This window comes from Ranitomeya variabilis, chromosome 4, assembly GCF_051348905.1.
Source record: "Ranitomeya variabilis isolate aRanVar5 chromosome 4, aRanVar5.hap1, whole genome shotgun sequence".
NCBI classification, from domain to species: domain Eukaryota; kingdom Metazoa; phylum Chordata; class Amphibia; order Anura; family Dendrobatidae; genus Ranitomeya; species Ranitomeya variabilis.
Window position 1 is genome coordinate 664,171,193 of NC_135235.1, and position 21,785 is coordinate 664,192,977.

Sequence of the window (21,785 nt, forward strand, 5' to 3'; positions counted from 1 at the left end):
ATATTGTTCCCTAATTTTGTTGAGTCTGTTACTCTTCTTTTTTACGGTTTCCTTTCACAGTCTTATTTATGCACTTTTTCTTTTTCACTTTTTCACAGGTCTTTTTTCCTTTCATTTTCTCGAAGTGTGCACTTTTTCCTTTCACCACTGGGTGTCTCTATATGGTTGGATACTAAGGTATGTGCACTCTTTTTTTCTTCTTCTTTTCTTATATTAACCTGGTCTGTGCTCATAGATGCGCCTTATCATTCCTCGTTTGTGTCACACTTACTTCTTTGCGGTGTGCGCTTCCCCCGGCCGTCCCTATACCATTGCCATGGATACAGATCAATATGACTCCGCACTCCACGCTCATCTAGATGGCGCATCAGCGTTGGGCGTGTATCTGTGACGTCGGACGGCGGGTTCCTGGCTTCCAGTTCCCACCTTGCCACCGGAAGCGCCACTGACAACCGCATACATGGGCTATTATCACCCATGGTATAAAAACCTGCCGATTTACCCCAGATCCCTCGGCATTTAACCAGGAAGTAAATGCCGGATAGACAGCGCATAACCCCGGTGTTTGAGCTCACACGCAGCAGAGGCGCTGACTCTCCTGACTGGCTAACAGGTATCACACTGCCTTACACTATAGGAGGCATTTCCTATAAACAACCATTGGACATTACACTTAACCTTGCTTCCCATATAACAGCCCAGATCCTTGGCAACTACCAGTCGTATCCTATGGACATATAGCCTTGATTAGAACGGACCCTGAGCACCAGGTGAAAATCTTTCTATCATGACACATGGTGGACCTTTCTCTTGGCCTTATAAATTAACACACCATGTTCAACACGACAATGTGATTATGACTATATTAATTCCGACTAGATGTTATTGCCAACTCATACTAATGGATCATGCAGCGATTCAACATAAGCAGGTGCTCTAATATCCCCGTTTTTTCAACCATAGCAAATATAAGAAGATTATAAGCACATCTGATTTCCTTTTTTAGGCGCCTTGAGGGTATGTGCACACATTGCGGATTTGGCTGCGGATTTGCAGCAGTTATCCATCCGGTTTACAGTACCAAGTAAACCTACGGAAAACAAAATCCGCAGTGCAATTATTATTATTTATTTATATAGCACCATTGCTTCCATGGTGCTGTACATGAGAAGGGGTTACATACAAATTACAGATATCACTTACAGTAAGCAAACTATCAATTACAGACTGATACAGAGGGGCGAGCACCCTGGCCTTGCGGACTTACATTCTACAGGATGGTGGGGAAGGAGATAGTAGGTTAAGGGTTGCAGGAGCTCTAGTGTTGGTAAGGCGATAGCTTCAGTAGTGGTGAGGAGGTAGCGGGGGTTAGTGCAGGCTGTAGGCTTTCCAGAAAAGGTGGGTTTTCAGGTTCCGTCTGAAGGATCTGAATGTGGTTGATAGTCGGACTTGTTGGGGCAAAGAATTCCAGAGGATGGGGGATGTTCTGGAGAAGTCTTGGAGGCGGTTGAGTGAGGAGTGAATAAGTGTGGAGGAGAGAAGGAGGTCTTCCGAGTACCGGAGATTAAGTGAGGGGAGAAGGAGGTCTTCCGAGTACCGGAGATTAAGTGAGGGAAGATATCGGGAGATTAGTTCAGAGATATATGGAGGAGAGAGGTTATGGATGGCTTTGTAGGTTAGTATTAGCAATTTGAACTGGATACGCTGAGGGAAGCCAGAGAAGAGATTTGCAGAGGGGGAAGTGGAGGAGTAGCGAGGAGAGAGCTGAATTAGTCAGGCAGCAGAGTAGAGTTAAGGGTGGACTGGAGAGGTGCAAGGGTGTTAGAAGGGAGGCCACAGAAAAGAATGTTGCAGTAGTCAAGGCGAGAGATGATGAGGGCATGCACAAGCATTTTAGTAGATTGATTGTTGAGGAAAGGACAGATTCTGGAGATATTTTTGAGCTGGAGGCGACAGGAGGTGGAAAGAGCTTGGATATGCATTTTGACGGACAGTGCAGAGTCAAGGGTTACTCTGAGGCAGCGGACTTCCGGTACAGGGGGAAGCGTGATGTAATTAATTGTGATAGATAGGTCAGGTAAGGAAGATCTATGAGATGGAGGAAAGATGATGAGTTCAGATTTGTCCATATTGAGTTTGAGGAAGCGAGAGGAGAAGAAGGAGGATATGGCTGATAGACACTTCGGGATTCTGGAAAGCAGAGAGGTGACGTCTGGGCCAGAAAGGTAGATCTGAGTGTCATCAGCATAAAGGTGGTACTGGAATTCATGAGACTTTATGAGTTGTCCCAGGCCAAGTGTATAGATCGAGAAGAGTAGGGGTCCGAGAACAGAGCCTTGGGGGACTCCAACAGAGAGAGGGTGGGATGAGGAGGTAGTGTGGGAGTGGGAGACGCTGAATGTGTAGTTGGAAAGGTATGAGGAGATCCAGGATAGGGCGAGGCCTTTGTTGCCAAAGGAGGAGAGGATATGTAGTAGGAGGCAGTGGTCAACTTTGTCAAAAGCAGAGGACAGGTCTAGAAGCAGGGGTACGGAGTATTGTCCATTAGCTTTGGCTGTGAGTAGGTCATTAGTAATTTTGGTCAGGGCTGTCTCAGTTGAGTGATGGGGGCGGAAACCAGATTGTAGATTGTCAAAGAGCAAGTTAGATGAGAGGTGGGAGGAAAGTTCAGCATGGACATGCTGCTCCAGGAGTTTGGAAGCGACTGGGAGCAGCGATATTGGGCGATAGCTGGACATAGCAGTTAGATCGAGGGTTGGCTTTTTAAGGATAGGCGTGATTGTGGCATGCTTGAAAGCAGAAGGGAAGGTGCCAGAGGTGATAGGTTGAAGAGGTTGGTTAGGGATGGGATAAGAGTGGTGGTGAGGTTGGGGAGGAGGTGGGATGGGATGGGATCGAGCGCACAGGTGGTGAGGTGCGATATGGACAGGAGACAGTTAAGCCCCCCTTCAGTGATGTTGGATAGGGAGGTTATGGGGTTTGGGCATTGGCCTGGTATACAAAGGGGTTGTGGTGGTTGAACAATGAAGACTTGCCTAGTTTGGTCCATCTTATTTTTAAAGTGTGTGGCAAAGTCCTCAGCAGAGATGAGGGAGGTTGAAGAGGGCACTGGGGGGACGGATGAGGGAGTTAAAGGTTTTGAATAACTGTTTGGGGTTGTAGGATAGGGAAGAAACGAGGGTTGTGAAGTAGGCCTGTTTAGCAGAGGTGAGAGCAGATTTAAAAGCGAGTGTTGCCTGTTTGAATGCATTGAAGTCGTCTTGCAAATGTGTTTTCTTCCAATGCCCCTCTGCAACCCTGGAGACTTGCCGGAGCTTTTTAGCGGTGTTATTGTGCCAGGGTTGTCTATTGATACTTCGCTGTCATGATTCTCAATGGCGAGAGAACATAGCCCAGCATATATGAGAACTAGCTCTTGGAAGATGGAAACTATACTGACCATGAACTAAACCTGCCGCACAACTAGAAGTGGCCGGGTAGCATGCCTACGTTTTTTATCCCTAGATGCCCAGCGCCAGCCGGAGAACTACCTAATCCTAGCAGAGGAAAAGACAGTCCTGGCTCACCTCTAGAGAAATTTTCCCAAAAGGCAGACAGAGGCCCCCACATATATTGGCGGTGATTTTAGATGAAATGACAAACGTAGTATGAAAATAGGTTTAGCAAAATCGAGGTCCGCTTACTAGATAGCATGAAGACAGAAAGGGCACTTTCATGGTCAGCAGAAAACCCTATCAAAACACCATCCAGAAATTACTTTAAGACTCTAGCATTAACTCATAACACCAGAGTGGCAATTTCCGCTCACAAGAGCTTTCCAGACACAGTAACGAAACAGCAGCTGTGAACAGGAACAAAATGCAAAAACACACAAGGACAAAAGTCCAACTTAGCTAGGAGTTGTCTAGTAGCAGGAACATGCACAGAAGGCTTCTGATTACATTGTTGACCGGCATGAAACTGACAGAGGAGCAAGGTTATATAGCGACTCCCACATCCTGATAGGAGCAGGTGAACAGAGGGGATGATGCACACAAGTACAATTCCACAAGTGGCCACCGGGGGAGCCCAGAATCCAATTTCACAACACTTCGCACTCTGCCATGAACGAGAGGGGCAACCGTGTCAATAGCTGATGCGAGAGTGGCATTGTAGAAAGCAGTGGCACTGTCTGTATCGTGGAGTGAGGATATGGATGCCAGTGGTAGGATAGAGTCAGAGAGTGTCTGGGTGTCTAGGTGTGCAAGGTTTCTGCGGGGGTGCACATGTTGTTGGACATGGGTGACTGGTTAGGAGGACAGGGATAAGAAAGTGAGCAGAAGGTGGTCAGATAGAGGGAGAGAGGGAGAGGGAAGGTGGTGAAGTTAGATAGAGATCAAAGACGGGTGAAGACCAGGTCTAGTGTATGTCTGTCTGTGTGGGTGGCTGCCGAAGACCACTGAATAAGTCCAAAAGATGAAGTAAGGGACAGAAGTTTGGAGGCTGTTGACTGAAGGTTATCAGTGGGGATGTTGAAGTCACGCATGATGATGGTGGGAATGTCAGCAGAGAGAAAGTGAAGAAGGCAGGTGGAGAATTGGTCAATAAAGGCAGTGGCCAGGCCCGGAGGTCGGTATATGGCGGCCACTTGGAGGTTGGAGGGAAAGTAGATGCGGACAGAGAGGACTTCAAAAGAGGAGAGGATAAGGGAGGGTAGAAGTGGGATTGGGTTAAAGGTGCAGTTTGAAGAAAGGAGAAGACCCACTCCTCCACCATGTCTGTTGTGGGGGCGAGGGGTGTGGGTGAAGTGGAGGCCGCCGTAACACAGCGCAGCAGGGGAGGCGGTGTCAGAGGGTGTTAGACATGTTTCTGTGAGGCCGAGGGAGGCAAGATTGTGAGAGATAAAAAGGTCACGAATCACATGAAGCTTATTGCAGATTGAGTGGACATTCCAGAGTTCTCCAGAGAGAGGGAGCAGGGGGGTGGCAGTCAGGGGCACGGGTTTTAAGTTGAAAAGATTGCGATAGTTCATATTAGATAGGGAGCAGTAGGAGGGGGTAGTAATGGGAGGTATGAGCTGTGGGGGTCCAGGGTTGGGAGATATGTCACCAGCATTGAGGAGCAGAGAAAGGGAGAGCAGGTAGGAGAAGGAGAGTAGCCGGCTTGTTTTATGTTTTATTAGCACAGATTTGATGTTAAGGAGCAGCTCAGCAGAGAAGGACAGCTGGGTAGGTAAGAGGAAAGGGGAGATGATTATTTGGTTAGAGGGTGCTGGGGTTTGTGGATAGCGAAGGAGAGAGAGGATTAGTGGAGCAAACACTGTAAGGGCATATTTAAACATGGTGAAGCAGTAAGATGGGTTAAAACAAAAGCTAGATCCAAGTAATAAAAAGTGCTTATTCAGCAGACATACCCAAAAGAGACAGATACATAGTGTGGAGTCCTGACTCCTGCCATGACTAACTGCCGTTGAAATAACTGCACTTCATGATACTTTAGCTGCCGGGAGACGCGTGCCTGACCTGCACGCGTGCCTCCCTAGAATGCTACTGTGCGGAAACGCTGCGTTGTATTTTCTGCAGCATGTCAATTCTTTGTGCGGATTCCGCAGAGTTTTACACCTGTTCCTTAATAGGAACCGCAGGTGGTAAAACGCAGGTTAAATCCGCACAAAAAATGCTGTAAATCCGCAGTAAATCTGGGGGTAATCCACAGGTAAAACGCAGTGCATTTTACCTGCGGATTTTTCAAAATCTGCGAGGAAAAATCCGCACAGGAATGCGCAACGTGTGCACATAGCCTAAATCTCCCTCTGAGACACTCTTACTTGAGGAGAAAATATTCCACATCACTGTTCCAGGTGCTATTGGAACTTCTCTTTCCTCTACCTTGGAGCACTCATATCCTTTTTTTTTAAAGGGAATCTGTCACCCCAAAATTCGCCTATTAGCTGCGGCCACCGGCATCAGGGGCTTATCTACAGCATTCTGTAATGCTGTAGATAAGCCCCGATCTAACCTGCAAGATAAGAAAAACAGGTTATATTATACTCACCCATGGGCGGTCCCGGTTCGGTTCGGGTCCGATGGGTGTCGTGGTCCGGGTCCGGCACCTCCCATCTTCATACGATGACGTCCTGTTCTTTTCTTCCTGCCGTGGCTCCTGCGCAGGCGTACTTTGTCTGCCCTCTTGAGGGCAGAGCAAAGTACTGCAGTGCCAGGCGCGGGGAAAGGTCAGAGAGGCCCGGCGCATGCGCACTGCAGTACCTTGCTCTGCCCTCAAAAGTACAGATAAAGTACGCCTACGCAGCAGCCGCAGCAGGAAGAAAAGAAGAGGACAACATCATATGAAGATGGGAGGTGCCGGACCCGGACAGCGACACCCATCGGACCTCAACCGAACCGGTACCGCCCCTGGGTGAGTATAATATAACCTGTTTTTCTTACCTTTCAGGTTACATCGGGGGCTTATCTACAGCATTATAGAATGCTATAGATAAGCCCCTGATGCTGGTGGCCTTAGCTTATAGGCGAATTTTGGGGTGACAGATTCCCTTTAAGTATACTACTGCACGCCTTTTGAGTTTTCTTTCTTAGATTAAATGATATATAATATACTGCAGTATACATAATGTTGACAACCTGATGCTTTCTTCCTTGGAACATGGTTACCACAGCAGCAACCTACACTCACCGGCCACTTTATTAGGTACACCATGCTAGTAACGGGTTGGACCCCCTTTTGCCTTCAGAACTGCCTCAATTCTTCGTGGCATAGATTCAACAAGGTGCTGGAAGCATTCCTCAGAGATTTTGGTCCATATTGACATGATGGCATCACACAGTTGCCGCAGATTTGTCGGCTGCACATCCCAAAGATGCTCCATACAAGGCAGGATGGATCCATGCTTTCATGTTGTTTACGCCAAATTCTGACCCTACCATCCGAATGTCGCAGCAGAAATCGAGACTCATCAGACCAAGCAACGTTTTTCCAATCTTCTACTGTCCAATTTCGATGAGCTTGTACAAATTGTAGCCTCAGTTTCCTGTTCTTAGCTGAAAGGAGTGGTACCCGGTGTGGTCTTCTGCTGCTGTAGCCCATCTGCCTCAAAGTTCGACGCACTGTGCGTTCAGAGATGCTCTTAGGCCTACCTTGGTTGTAACGGGTGGCGATTTGAGTCACTGTTGCCTTTCTATCAGCTCGAACCAGTCTGCCCATTCTCCTCTGACCTCTGGCATCAACAAGGCATTTCCGCCCACAGAACTGTCGCTCACTGGATTTTTTTTCTTTTTCGGACCATTCTCTGTAAACCCTAGAGATGGTTGTGCGTGAAAATCCCAGTAGATCAGCAGTTTCTGAAATACTCAGACCAGCCCTTCTGGCACCAACAACCATGCCACGTTCAAAGGCACTCAAATCACCTTTCTTCCCCATACTGATGCTCGGTTTGAACTGCAGGAGATTGTCTTGACCATGTCTACATGCCTAAATGCACTGAGTTGCCGCCATGTGATTGGCTGATTAGAAATTAAGTGTTAACAAGAAGTTGGACAGGTGTACCTAATAAAGTGGCCAGTGAGTGTATAATGCTACTGTTATTAATTTTTTACATATATATTCTATTATGAGATCACTCAACCACGTATGATTGCTGTGCATTATTGACAGATAATTTAATTTATTTTCTATGTTTTCTTTTTCACCCATATGTAAATTTTTCACTTGGACAAAGATTGTTCTGATGAAGGTCCTTGTTGGACTGAAAATGTCATTGTCTGGATGCATAATAAATGAACACATCGTTATTTCCAAAAACACTGAATGCCAAGTTATTTTGAACATTTGATACAAAGGGTTGGATACCCTACTTGAGCACCTACAAGTAACTTTCCGGAGTGCCGTGTTTTTTGATATGATGCTTGTAGAGCTTGGTTATTTAAACCCAAGCCTGTGACTTTCCCATCGCACGCAGGTCCTGGCAGGTCTGCCAGGGGAGATAAAGTGGATCTTCTCCCACCGCTCTATGAAGGTCCACATAAAGCCAGCCCTTTCTACCCAACTTAACCCTCACAGCACGTAGTGTGCTAGAGTAAAATGCTCTGATTTCACATCACTGATGCCTTTAAACGCAGATGACAAATCTTCTGAGTGTCTTGAAGTTAAAGATGGGTCTGATCAAGTTGTCCAGGGATAACGAGAATATGTTTGTTTAATATACATGAAAACAATCCACATCTTGAATGGAAACAATGACTCCTTGTAGCTAAAGGTTGTGGATACAGAGGTAGGAGGCGAGAGCATGAGGTTGAACCTTTGGATGGAAGAAAAGAAAGAACCTGGTTAGAGAAAGAGAGGCAAATTTGATATTGTTGTCTTGAGATACCAGGGTTAAGGAGGTGGTGTTGTCCACATGAGCTATTCAGATCTCCGCCAAGAAGTGATGTACCCCCATCGGAAAAGGTAAAATGAGTGGCAATGGGGAGGATGAGTTAGAAGAGACCTTCTTATGGTGGAGGATCTGGATGTGGGGGGGCTTTGTGGCTTTGAAATGGGCATGCAAGTAAGGTCTAGGATTGAACGAGAGCTGCCTGGAGTTGGAAGTTTGAGATGTCCTAGGGAGCACCTATATTTCACAGAGCATAGAGGGAGCCTGGCTAAATGTATGACAAACATCTTTCCCAGTGTGAGCAAACACAATAAATAACCAGTGTGGTGCCACATGAGGCTACCTATTGGGCTCAGAGAAAGAGGACATGGTGTCTGGAAAGAATAAAAATAGGGCCAGAAAGGCACTTATTGCTTACCAGTAAAGTTGCAGGCGTTGTGAAAGCACACTACTGTATTCTGAAATGACAATGGCACTTGGGTCTTCTGTCTGGATACTTGCTGAGGCTTTTGAAAAGTAAGAGAGCCAGGACAGGACAAGAGAGGCAGCAAGGGTATCTGCAAAAGTGCAAACACAGTCTAGTGCCTGAGAAAGAAAATGCAGGAAAATAAGCCTCTCCACAAATAAACACTGCAAAAACTGTTTGAAGAGAGTAAAATCTCACTCTTTGATCCCCCCTCACCTACACTTCCCCCCAGGGCCGGCTCCAGGTTTTTGAGGGCCCCGGGCGAAAGAGTCTCAGTGGGCCCCCCCTTTAACACATACCACGATTCATGATCGCATATAACACAGCCATGTAGTATATAACACAGCCCACGTAGTGCAGCGCCCCCATTGCCGCAGGGCCGAGGGGTACCCGGTACCGGGCCTCTGAGTCTCTGCTCTGGGATTGTCACGGTGGCTAGACCTGGTCCGTGACCCTGCTGAGGGGCGTGCAATGAAGGTGGAGGTATGGGATGTCGTTATGGTGCGGTGAAGTGCCGGTCACGGTAAATAACGAGGACACCAGGTTGCAGTCTCTTTACCTCTTTACTGAAGGCTTCAGGATCCTCAGTCCAGAATATGGTTAACCAGGCTGCGCAAGTCCGGCAGGTCCGATGGCACCTCCAGAGTTCCCTTTGCAGGTGGAAATCTGTGCCTACCTTCTAGCGCTTGTGTGTTGCGGTCCTCCCCTGCTGTGCTCACGGGATAGTCCCCACAACTGTTGTGTCTGTTTCTCGTGTTCCCTCACAACTCGATTCTGATGTTCTTCCACGTCCCCCAGATCTTATGGTTAGGACGCACCCGTATGACGGGGAGGCTCGGAGCTCTTCCGGGACTCTAGCGTCGCCCCACTCCTGTTGTTACCCCCCCTGTGTCTTCCTAGGTCAATTGGGTGAGACAGCCCGCCTATAACTGACTGTCCTGCCGTAGGTTTGAAGTTTGGCCTGGAGCTCTAGACTTCCTCGGCGTTCCGGCCACCGGTTACGCGCCTCAGTAGGATGTTGCCTCGTCTCACAGCACGACTCCTACTGGTATTCTCCTTGTTGCGTTGATCTCGTTTCTCACTCAGCACAATAAACCTCGCTTCTTGTCCTTTCTTGGGGTACCACCGCTATATCGTGCAGGCGCGGTCCCGTAGCGTTCTCTCTGGTTGCTAGGCCTCTGTCAGGATCCCACCCCTGACAGGGACCCCTCTGAATCTTCCCCTACAACACCCTCTGCCACAAGGTGTTGCCTGGTTCCAACCCAGTCAGCTTTCTGATCTAACTTCCTATCCAACCCCCAGTTTTACCAGATTGTGAGGAGTGGCCTAATGCATAGTGCCCTTAGCTCCCCCTGGAGGCCAGACTGTGAAATGTATTGGTGTCTGTGATACCTGGTCAGATGAACTCCTTCAGTGCCATCAGACGTACCATAGCCCCCCTTAGTGGCGGAGCAACAGTACTGCAATGACCAGGACTCTGGGGCGCTGCACTCCCCCCCGGTTAAATCCAGTACTCCTGGACTGGGAAGAAAACAACAATACATGTCAGCAAAAAGACATACAATTTTTGAAATGCAATAACAAGTAAACTTTAACAAAGCTTCCCTTTATGGGAGATGAGGACACTTGAACGTTACAAACATGGTTAAATATTTAAGTAACATACTATAAATAACTTCTTTTACCCAACCGGGTATTCTACTAAGTGCAAATTTTTGAACAATAATTTAACTTTGCCTTTAAGGACGTACTCGCTGAATCCACTAAAGACCTTCTTATAAAACATTATAAGGCTAATCAACTTTTCTGCATTCTCCTTCTTTACATCTGCAGGACCGCCTGTCCTATCTGCTCCAGGCCTACTGCCTCTCCTTTCTGTTACAGGACCGCCCCTTTCTGCCCGGGCCTACTGCCTTTCTACTACTATACACGGTATAGAACTTATCATCCATCTTTCAGTTCAGGATTACTGAGCCATCTCTGTATGGCTCCTAGGAGGACTCACTGACTAACCCCGTACGGGTTGTAGCAGCAAAAACATCAGAAGGACAAACAGTTAACTATATACAAATGATGAAGCATTCTTGCTTACTCAGTTTCTGGCAGCGTAGGGGGCGGTCTCCTTCCGGGTCTCACCAGGCCAACGGGTCGCGTTGGTGTAACAAGGACCGGTCCCGGCTCCAGCAACGACAGGATCCCTCGTCGGGATGCCCTCCTTGCTCGCGGGCGAGCGCGACCCAGAGGCACGCGGTGGGCCCGGACCTCCCGAGGTTCCGTGAGGGCGGGTTCCATCACCTTCCCTGCAGGAGACTCATCCCCGGATGTTCCGGCAGCAACCTGGAGTGCTATGCACCGTTGGACGCCCCGAGCCATCCAGCCAGTTTCCCTCCTCCACCGGGTATAGGTCACTGCGTCACCAGGCTCCAGGTCGCAATCGTACCTTCCCCCGCAGGGCTCCACTTCTTCTCGGTCAACACGAACATGTAGTGGCTCCCCGATCTCTTGAATAACTCCCCTTCCTTTCCGGGAGTTGAAGGACACCACAACACCCCAGTGTGACGGCGGGGTCTCTTCGACGCTCATCAGATCGACCTGGGCTGCAGGCTGGGGTCTGTTCCGCCATGCCGCCATCAGGCGCCGCAGGTGTTCTGCCTCCGGCAGGATCCTCAGGCCCTGTGCCTGCAGCTCACACTCTGCCGCAGCCGGGATGGAGGAAGCAGGGGACACCGGAGTTAGGTGGACCTCCGTAGGCTGGCCCAATCGAGCGGTCACACGTGCGTCGGCCTCAAGGCGACGTGCTATTTGCCGGGCCTCGGCTGCGGCCACACACTCCTCCGACGGTGGCCAGTTGGGTCTGCCCATTGGTAGCTCCGTAAGGGCCAGTACCTGCAACGATGGCACCTCTGGGGCTATATCGGGGGGCGCAGCCTCATGCTGGGTCAGGTCGTCCCCACGCGGTGCTCCCGGCGTTGCCATCTTTACTTCCTCTCCAGTGTCTTCTTCCCGCGGTCTCTTCTGTGGGCGGCCCCGTCTCCATGGTCTCCACCCTCCAAAGAGGATGAGGAGGCGGACCTCTGCTGCTGACGGACACGTCCTCAGGATGCAAAAATGTTTAGACTGGGCGGCCATTGTCTTTCGCGCTCTTCAGCTGGTCCACGCCTATGCCACGCCCTTCTTCTTCTCCTGCGCTCTTCCTAGCGCTGTAATGGCGGCTGGTTTTGGCGGAAAATGGCAATACACAGTCTTTGCAATAAGTCACAGTCCAAGTATAATAAATCACAGTTCCAAGGCGCACATGACCTGATTCTTCAGGCTTAAGTAGATCCTGTTCGTGACGCCAAGTTTGCAGCGCCCCCACTGCCGCAGGGCCGAGGGGTACCCGGTACCGGGCCTCTGAGTCTCTGCTCTCGGATTGTCACGGTGGCTAGACCCGGTCCGTGACCCTGCTGAGGGGCGTGCAATGAAGGTGGAGGTATGGGATGTCGTTATGGTGCGGTGAAGTGCCGGTCACGGTAAATAACGAGGACACCAGGTTGCAGTCTCTTTACCTCTTTATATGAAGGCTTCAGGATCCTCAGTCCGGAATACGGTTAACCAGGCTGCGCAAGTCCGGCCGGTCCGATGGCACCTCCAGAGTTCCCTTTGCAGGTGGAAATCTGTGCCTACCTTCTAGCGCTTGTGTGTTGCGGTCCTCCCCTGCTGTGCTCAGGGGATAGTCCCCACAACTGTTGTGTCTGTTTCTCGTGTTCCCTCACAACTCGATTCTGATGTTCTTCCACGTCCCCCAGATCTTATGGTTAGGACGCACCCGTATGACGGGGAGGCTCGGAGCTCTTCCGGGACTCTAGCGTCGCCCCACTCCTGTTGTTACCCCCCCTGTGTCTTCCTAGGTCAATTGGGTGAGACAGCCCGCCTATAACTGACTGTCCTGCCGTAGGTTTGAAGTTTGGCCTGGAGCTCTAGACTTCCTCGGCGTTCCGGCCACCGGTTACGCGCCTCAGTAGGATGTTGCCTCGTCTCACAGCACGACTCCTACTGGTATTCTCCTTGTTGCGTTGATCTCGTTTCTCACTCAGCACAATAAACCTCGCTTCTTGTCCTTTCTTGGGGTACCACCGCTATATCGTGCAGGCGCGGTCCCGTAGCGTTCTCTCTGGTTGCTAGGCCTCTGTCAGGATCCCACCCCTGACAGGGACCCCTCTGAATCTTCCCCTACAACACCCTCTGCCACAAGGTGTTGCCTGGTTCCAACCCAGTCAACTTTCTGATCTAACTTCCTATCCAACCCCCAGTTTTACCAGACTGTGAGGAGTGGCCTAATGCATAGTGCCCTTAGCTCCCCCTGGAGGCCAGACTGTGAAATGTATTGGTGTCTGTGATACCTGGTCAGATGATCTCCTTCAATGCCATCAGACGTACCATAGCCCCCCTTAGTGGCGGAGCAACAGTACTGCAACGACCAGGACTCTGGGGCGCTGCAGTAGTATATAGCACAGCCACATAGCATATAACACAGCCACGTAGTATATAGCACAGCCCACGTAGCATATAACAGCCCATATAGTATATAGCACAGCCACATATTACGTAGTATATAGAACAGCCATGTAGTATATAGCACAGCCGACGTAGCATATAACAGCCCATATGGTATATAGCACAGCCACATATTATATAACACAGCCCACGTACTATATAGAACATAAAGAACAGCCATGTAGCACAGCCCACGTAGCATATAACAGCCCACGTAGTATATAACACGGCCCATGTACTATATAGCACAGCCATGTAGTATATAGAACAGCCATGTAGTATATAACACAGCCATGTAGTATATAGCACAGACATGTAGTATACAGCACAGCCCCCCTCCCCCAAGAATGGCCCCATAGTCCAGTACTAACTGTCACTGTTATAGTTACAAAAAAAAAAAAAAAACACTCCTCACCTCTCAATGTTCCCACGCCGCGCTGCTCCCTCCCTGCTCTGGTCTCGGCGGCTGCCGCTGCACTGCCTGACACAGAGAGTGAGCGATGGCGTCATCGCGCACCCGCAGTGGCAGTGTCAGAGGCAGAGTGGGGAATGATGGGAGAGGGAGCATCAGGTGACGCTCTCTCCATCATTTGCTTTGAACTTTACCGACAGACGCCAGTAAAGTTCAAAGCGGCGGCGGGGGAGTTGGCGCTTGCGACAGGCGGGCCCCCCTGCCTCACAAGGGCCCCATAGCAGCTGCGTGATGTGCTGCTGAGGGTCCCTGGGGGAGCGGGGGCCCTAGGCACTGGCAGCTGTCTGCCCCTAATGCCTGTCCTGAATGGGCCCCCCTGTCTCGCCAGGGCCCCGGCACTTGCCCGGGTACGCCGGGTGCTGACGCCGACCCTGCTTCCCCCGTTCCACCACTGCCCCCAAGTGAGTGGGGGAGATTGGAGTGATATCATGCCACCCTATAGGCAGAACAAAATTACCCAACAATTCAGCACCCTTGGGTAGAACGCAGGGCCGGACTGGGACTAAAATTCAGCCCTGGCATTTGAAGTTACACAGGCCCACTTGTCACATGGTGACTGTATAATATCTTTATACACTTGTAGGCTGGGCCGGTTTTAGGCAAAGTTTAAAATGGGGCCCCAAATGCTAACATATTGCACATCACACAAAAGCATTTCAGATGTATTTACATGCGCTGATCTCAGGCCGCTAAATGAGTTTGATAGACAATACTGAAGTTGTTCAACGCTTGTTTCCCGGCCTCTTTCCATCAACTGAGGAATAATGATGGGACAGAACGATCATTAATAGATCACCATACAGTATCATGTTATCAGCAGCACATCTACAGTTTACAACGGGGATGTGCTGCTGAGAACAATGATTTTTGTTCCAGCAAAAACAATCTGAATATGCAGCATTTTACTTGTTTAGTAAAATACACCCCATAGTCCTCCATATATTATAATGTGCACCACAGTCCTCCATATAGTATAATACACTCCCTATAGTCCTCCATATATTAAAATACACTGCTCAGTCCTCCATATAGCATAATACACTCCTCATAGTGCTCCATACTGTATAGTATAATGCACCGCCATAGTCATCCATGTAGTACAATTCACTTCCCATAGTATAATGCACCCCATAGTTCTTCATATAGTATAATGTATTCCCCATAGTCCTCAATGCAGTATAATACAGCCCACATATAGTATAATGCAGCCACCACCCTACAGAATATAATGCAGCCACCCCAGAGTATAATGCAGCCAACCCAGAGTATAATGCAGCCACCCCATAGAATATAATGCAGCCCCCCTCAGTTTAATGCAGCCCCCTCATAGAGTATGATGCAATCACCCCTCAAAGAATATAAATATAATACAGCCCCCCATAGAATATAATGTAGACCCGAATAGAATATAATACAGCCCACCTCCCCACAGAATATAATGCAGCCCCATCAAAGAGTATGATGCAATCAACCCTCATAAAATCTAATACAGCCCCCATAGAATATAATGCAGCCCCCCATAGTATATAACACAGCCTCCCCTATAGAATATAATATACCCCGACAATAGTATATAACACAGCCACATAGTATATAACACGGCCTCCCCCATAGAATATAATATACCCCCCTTAGTATATAGCAAAGCCTGCATAGTATATAGCACAACCCGCATAGTATATAGCAAAGCCCGCATTGTATATAGCACAACCCGCATAGTATATAGCAAAGCCCGCATAGTATATAGCACAACCCGCATAGTATATAGTACAACCCGCATAATATATAGCACAACTCGCATAGCATATAGCACAACCCACATAGCAGATAACACAGCCCACGTAGCAGTATACAGCACAGCCCACACAGTAGTATGTAGCACAGCCCACACAGTAGTATACAGCACAGCCTACACAGTAGTATACAGCACAGCCCACACAGTAGTATACAGCACAGCCCACGTAGTAGTATGCAGCACAGCCCACGTAGCAGTATACAGCACAGACCACGTAGTAGTATACAGTACAGCCCACATAGCAGTATACAGCACAGCCCACGTAGTAGTATACAGCACAGCCCACGTAGTAGTATACAGCACAGCCCACACAGAAGTATATAGCACAGCCCACATAGTAGTATACAGCACAACCCACATAGTAGTATATAGCACAGCCCACATAGTAGTATATAGCACAGCCCACACAGTAATATACAGCACTGCCCACACAGTAGTAAACAGCACTGCCCACACAGTAGTATACAGCACAGCCCACACAGTAGTATACAGCACAGCCCACACAGTAGTATACAGCACAGCCCACACAGTAGTATATAGCACAGCCCACATAGTAGTATGTAGCACAGCCCAAACAGTAGTATATAGAACAGCCTACATAGTAGTATATAGCACAGCCCACACAGTAGTAAACAGCACTGCCCACACAGTAGTATACAGCACAGCCCACACAGTAGTATACAGCATGAATGATGGGAGAGGGAGCGACAGCAGACGCTCCCTCCTCCATCATTGCATTCAACTGTACCGGCGTCATAGACGTTATAGCGTTTTTGACGCTGCGGATCCGCAGCAGTTTTCCATGCAGTGTACAGTACCATGTTAACCTATGAAAAATAAAAACCGCTGTGCACATGCTGCGGAAAAAAACGCGCGAAAACGCAGCGGTTTATTTTCCGCAGCATGTCAATTCTTTGTGCGGATCCCGCAGCGGTTTTACACCTGCTCCTTAAAAAAACGCAGGTGTAAAACCGCAGTAGAATCCGCACAAGAAACACGGTAAATCCACAGTAAATCCGCAGGAAAAACGCAGTGTTTTTGCCCTGCGGATTTATCAAAATCAGTGCAGAAAAATCCGCACACCAGTCCGCAGCGTGTGCACATACCCTTAGGGTATGTGCACACGTTGCAGATTTCCTGCTTTTTTTTCCGCGCAGAAACGCTGCAGATCTGCAAGTGATTTAGGCTATGTGCACACATTGAGGATTAGGCTTAGGAATTTCTGGTGCAGATTCTGTCTCTCCTGGCAGAAAACGCACCTGCGGTATTTTGTGCGGTTCCGCAGCGTTTTTTTTGTGCGTTTTTGCTGCGGTTTTCTTGCGGATTTGCTGTGGTTTTTACCCCTGCAGTTTTCTATAATGGAGTGGGTACAAAACGCTGCAGATTCACAAAAAAGAATTGACATGCTATTTCTTTAAAACCGCAGCGGATTTTCCGCAAAGTGTGCACAGCATTTTTTTTTTCATTGATTTACATTGTACTGTAAATCAATTGCGGATCTGCAGCGTTTCTGCACCTCAAAAAATGCTGCGGGACTGCAGCAAATCCGCAACGTGTGCACATACCCTTACAGTACAATGTAAATCAATGGCTAAAAAAAAATGCTGTGCTAATTGTGCAGAAAAATCTGCACAGAAAACGCAGCAGATTCAAAAAAGGACCATGTCAATTCTTTGTGCAGATCTGCTGCGTTTCTGCACCCTTCCATAATAGAAATCTGCAGGGGTAAAAAAAAGGAAGAAATCTCACAAAAATCTGCACCGTGTGCACATACCGAAAAAAGGTGCCGATTCTGACCTGCGTTTTCTGCCAAGAAATGCAGAATCTGCACAGAAAATTCCACAGTCAAATCTGCAACGTGTGCACATAGCCTTAAAGTATGTGGGCTGGAGGGGTTTGTGTGGCAGGGCTGCTTTTTTGTCCTAGTCCGACCCTGATCGCCTTAATATGCAGCGTCATGCATGCAAAATCAGCACATTCCCTGTGCAAGACCACCAACATGCAACATCACCCCATTAACAGTGCAAGCCCCCAACATACAGCCTCATGCATGCAGCATCACCCTCTCTGTGCAAGCCCCCCAACATGCAGCATCAGAACATCCCCCGTGTAAGTCCACCGATTTTAAGCCCCATGCAAATAACATTAACCACGTTTCAGTGATCATCCAGTCTCAGACCACTCACACATAGGGCTCAGTCAGATGGCAGTATATATGGGATGTAGATCAAAATGCAATGCTTGGACTGGCAGGCGGCTCTCCTGACTGCAGCATGACAGTGTAATGTATTTCTATGTAGCCGTCACGCTCATCATTCACATCTCCACACAGCTCCATTATGTAGCCTCCCTCCTCTCATTGTCAGTATAGAAAAGCCTTATCTCCTCACCAGCAGCCACAGCTGCTTCCTCTTATCTGGTGATGGAGGTGGCCTTGCACCTTGCACCTTCCTGGGACCGTCCCCTCACAGGAACAATTCCATTCTAGAATCGACTGTATATGTGGTGTGCGTTCTGCAGGTGGAGGTATGTGGAGATTCCTCATTACTGGGCGCAAGGGGCATTAACCCCTTCAGCACTGAGATTATTTGGGGGGGGTTTATGAACCCACTTTGTAAGAAATTAAGAATCATAAAGTTGTTGCTCTGTTTCCTGTAATAGATTTATACGACCCACCTATGTAAAACAGGAAGTAAGCAAACCATATGCTCTAATAGTACGGTGATCTTTCTTTGCCCTCACACAATGTAATGACGACATTATGCCCCTCATTCAGTATGTATGATGCCCCACACACAGTATAATGTTCCCACAGCACTGGAATCCCCACACAATATAATGTTCTCCTTATACTGCCATCCACCTACACGTTATAACATACAAGCATGGCCAAAAGTATTGATTGACACCCCTGCAATTCTGTCAGATAATACTCAGTTTCTTCCTGAAAATGATTGCAAACACAAATTCTTTGGTATTATTATCTTCATTTAATTTGTCTTAAATGAAAAAACACAAAAAGAATTGTCCTAAAGCCAAATTGGATATAATTCCACACCAAACATAAAAAGGGGGTGGACAAAAGTATTGGCACTGTTCGAAAAATCATGTGATGCTTCTCTAATTTGTGTAATTAACAGCACCTGTAACTTACCTGTGGCACCTAACAGGTGTTGGCAATAACTAAATCACACTTGCAGCCAGTTGACATGGATTAAAGTTGACTCATCCTCTGTCCTGTGTCCTTGTGTGTACCATGTTGAACATGGAGAAAAGAAAGAAGACCAAAGAACTGTCTGAGGACTTGAGAAACCAAATTGTGAGGAAGCATGAGCAATCTCAAGGCTACAAGTCCATCTCCAAAGACCTGAATGTTCCTGTGTCTACCGTGCGCAGTGTCACCAAGAAGTTTAAAGCCCATGGCACTGTGGCTAACCTCCCTATATATGGACGGAAAAGAAAAATTGACAAGAGATTTCAACGCAACATTGTGCGGATGTTGGATAAAGAACCTCGACTAACATCCAAACAAGTTCAAGCTGCCCTGCAGTCCGAGGGTACAACAGTGTCAACCCGTACTATCCGTCGGCATATGAATGAAAAGGGACTGTATGGTAGGAGACCCAGGAAGACCCCACTTCTTACCCCGAGAAATAAAAAAGCCAGGCTGGAGTTTGCCAAAACTTACCTGAAAAAGCCTAAAACGTTTTGGAAGAATGTTCACTGGTCAGATGAGACAAAAGTAGAGCTTTTTGGGCAAAGGCATCAACATAGAGTTTAGAGGAGAAAAAAAGAGGTATTCAAAGAAAAGAACACGGTCCCTACAGTCAAACATGGCGGAGTTTCCCTGATGTTTTGGGGTTGCTTTGCTGCCTCTGGCACAGGACTGCTTGACCGTGTGCATGGCATTATGAAGTCTGAAGACTACCAACAAATTTTGCAGCATAATGTAGGGCCCAGTGTGAGAAAGCTGGGTCTCCCTCAGAGGTCATGGGTCTTCCAGCAGGACAATGACCCAAAACACACTTCAAAAAGTACTAGAAAATGGTTTGAGAGAAAGCACTGGAGACTTCTAAGGTGGCCAGCAATGAGTCCAGACCTGAATCCCATAGAACACCTGTGGAGAGATCTAAAAATGGCAGTTTGGAGAAGGCACCCTTCAAATATCAGGGACCTGGAGCAGTTGGCCAAAGAAGAATGGTCTAAAATTCCAGCAGAGCATTGTAAGAAACTCATTGATGGTTACCGGAAGCGGTTGGTCGCAGTTATTTTGGCTAAAGGTTGTGCAACCAAGTATTAGGCTGAGGGTGCCAATACTTTTGTCTGGCCCATTTTTGGAGTTTTGTGTGAAATGATCAATGTTTTGCTTTTTGCTTCTTCTTTCTCTTTTGTGTTTTTTCATTTAAGACAAATTAAAAGAAGATAATAGTAGCAAAGAATTTGTGTTTGCAATCATTTTCAGGAAGAAACTGAGTATTATCTGACAGAATTGCAGGGGTGTCAATACTTTTGGCCATGACTGTAGCTGCCAACCGTCCCTCATTGTGCGGGACTGTCCCGGTTTTGAGCCTTTGCCCCGCTGTCCGGCACGGGCCACTCTGCTTCCCGCAGACAGCAGGACCGACACGCCCCCTTGTGTTAAGCCATGCCCCGGGCCCTTACCCTTCCGTATGGCTGCCTGCTTTCTGCGCACAGGACCTGTGATGAGGTCACAGGAGGGGAGGAGTCAGGGGTCACATGATCGGGACCTCTGTGGATTGCAGGACTCGGCTGTGCTGGTTGCCAACTTGCCACATGATGCTGCAGGATGAGGTAAGTAATGCTTTGTGTGGGGTCAGGAGGTGTACAGTGTGGATGTAGCAGAGCCATGTGTGTACGAGGTGAGTGGAGCCATGTGTGTGTGTATACAATATGGAGCATCATGTGTGGTCATTATACAGAATGGAGCATCATGTGGGGCCATTATACAGTATGGAGCATCATGTGTGGTCATTATACAGCATGGAGCATCATGTGCGGTCATTATACAGTATGGAGCATCATGTGCGGTCATTATACAGTATAGAGCATCATGTGCAGTCATTATACAGTATGGAGCATCATGTGCGGTCATTATACAGTATGGAGCATCATGTGTGGTCATTATACAGTATGGAGCATCATGTGTGGCCATTATACAGTATGGAGCATCATGTGTGGTCATCATACAGTATGGAGCATCATGTGTGGCTATTATACAGTATGGAGCACTGTGTGGCCATATTTTTTTGTTTATAATTATTGTATATGAAACAGTGTGATCAGCAGTGCTAAATGGGTGTGGTTGGGGCATGGATATGGGTGTGGCTAATTATGAATGGGTGTGGTCAGAGGCATGGCCTAAAATTTGCCGCGGCACGCGTTGCACGCCGCAAACTTTCTCCCTTTTTCCCATCTTCAAAAGTTGGTAGGTATGGTTATAATGTTCCCACAGTACCGTAATCCCCCACACACAGTATATTGTTCCCACAGTACCGTAATCCCCCACACACAAAATAATGTTCCCACAGTAACGACATCCCACATCACACAGTATAATGTTCCCTCAGTATCGTCATCACCCCACACACAGTATAATTTTCCCACAGTACTGCTATCCCTCCACAGTATAATGTACCCCCAGTACCATCATTCCCCTCACACACAGTATAATGTTCCCACAGTACTGCCATCCTCCATTCTCTATGACTCCCCTCCCATGCGTGTCAGTTATGGCCCCAGAATCCCACTCCTGCGCCCTGCACTCCTTCAGAAATGCATACCTCATCCTCCCTTCTATGGGCGCTGCACTCAGGGATCTTCTGCCCAGGCGCCGGCGACTTCCGCTCCAGTAACCCTTCTATGTGCATGGCGATAAGGTGCTCTCCCCACGTCCTTCCTCCCTGCATAGTCATCGCTATGTACACGTGGTTCCTAGCGATGATTGTGCATGGAGGAAGTGGGGAGAGAACCTTATTGGCACACACACTGGAGGTCACTGGAGCGGTAGTCACCCACGCCTGTGCAGAAGATCCCTGAGTGTACTGCCCATAGAAGGGAGGATGAGGTATGTATTTCTGAGAGAGTGCAGGGAGCAGGCGTAGGATTCAAGGGCCAGAACTGCTCTGCA

The 21,785-nt window shown here is 48.2% G+C and overlaps 1 long non-coding RNA gene across 1 annotated transcript; it reads right to left on the bottom strand.

The window, feature by feature from the left end:
• Nucleotides 1–8,123: 8,123 nt before the first annotated feature.
• On the bottom strand, nucleotides 8,124–21,555 carry LOC143766233 (uncharacterized). Its single transcript, XR_013213548.1, has 3 exons — nucleotides 21,439–21,555; nucleotides 8,787–8,953; nucleotides 8,124–8,293 (listed from the first exon to the last, which is right to left on the bottom strand). It is a non-coding gene; the product is annotated as an uncharacterized LOC143766233 (long non-coding RNA).
• Nucleotides 21,556–21,785: the final 230 nt, after the last annotated feature.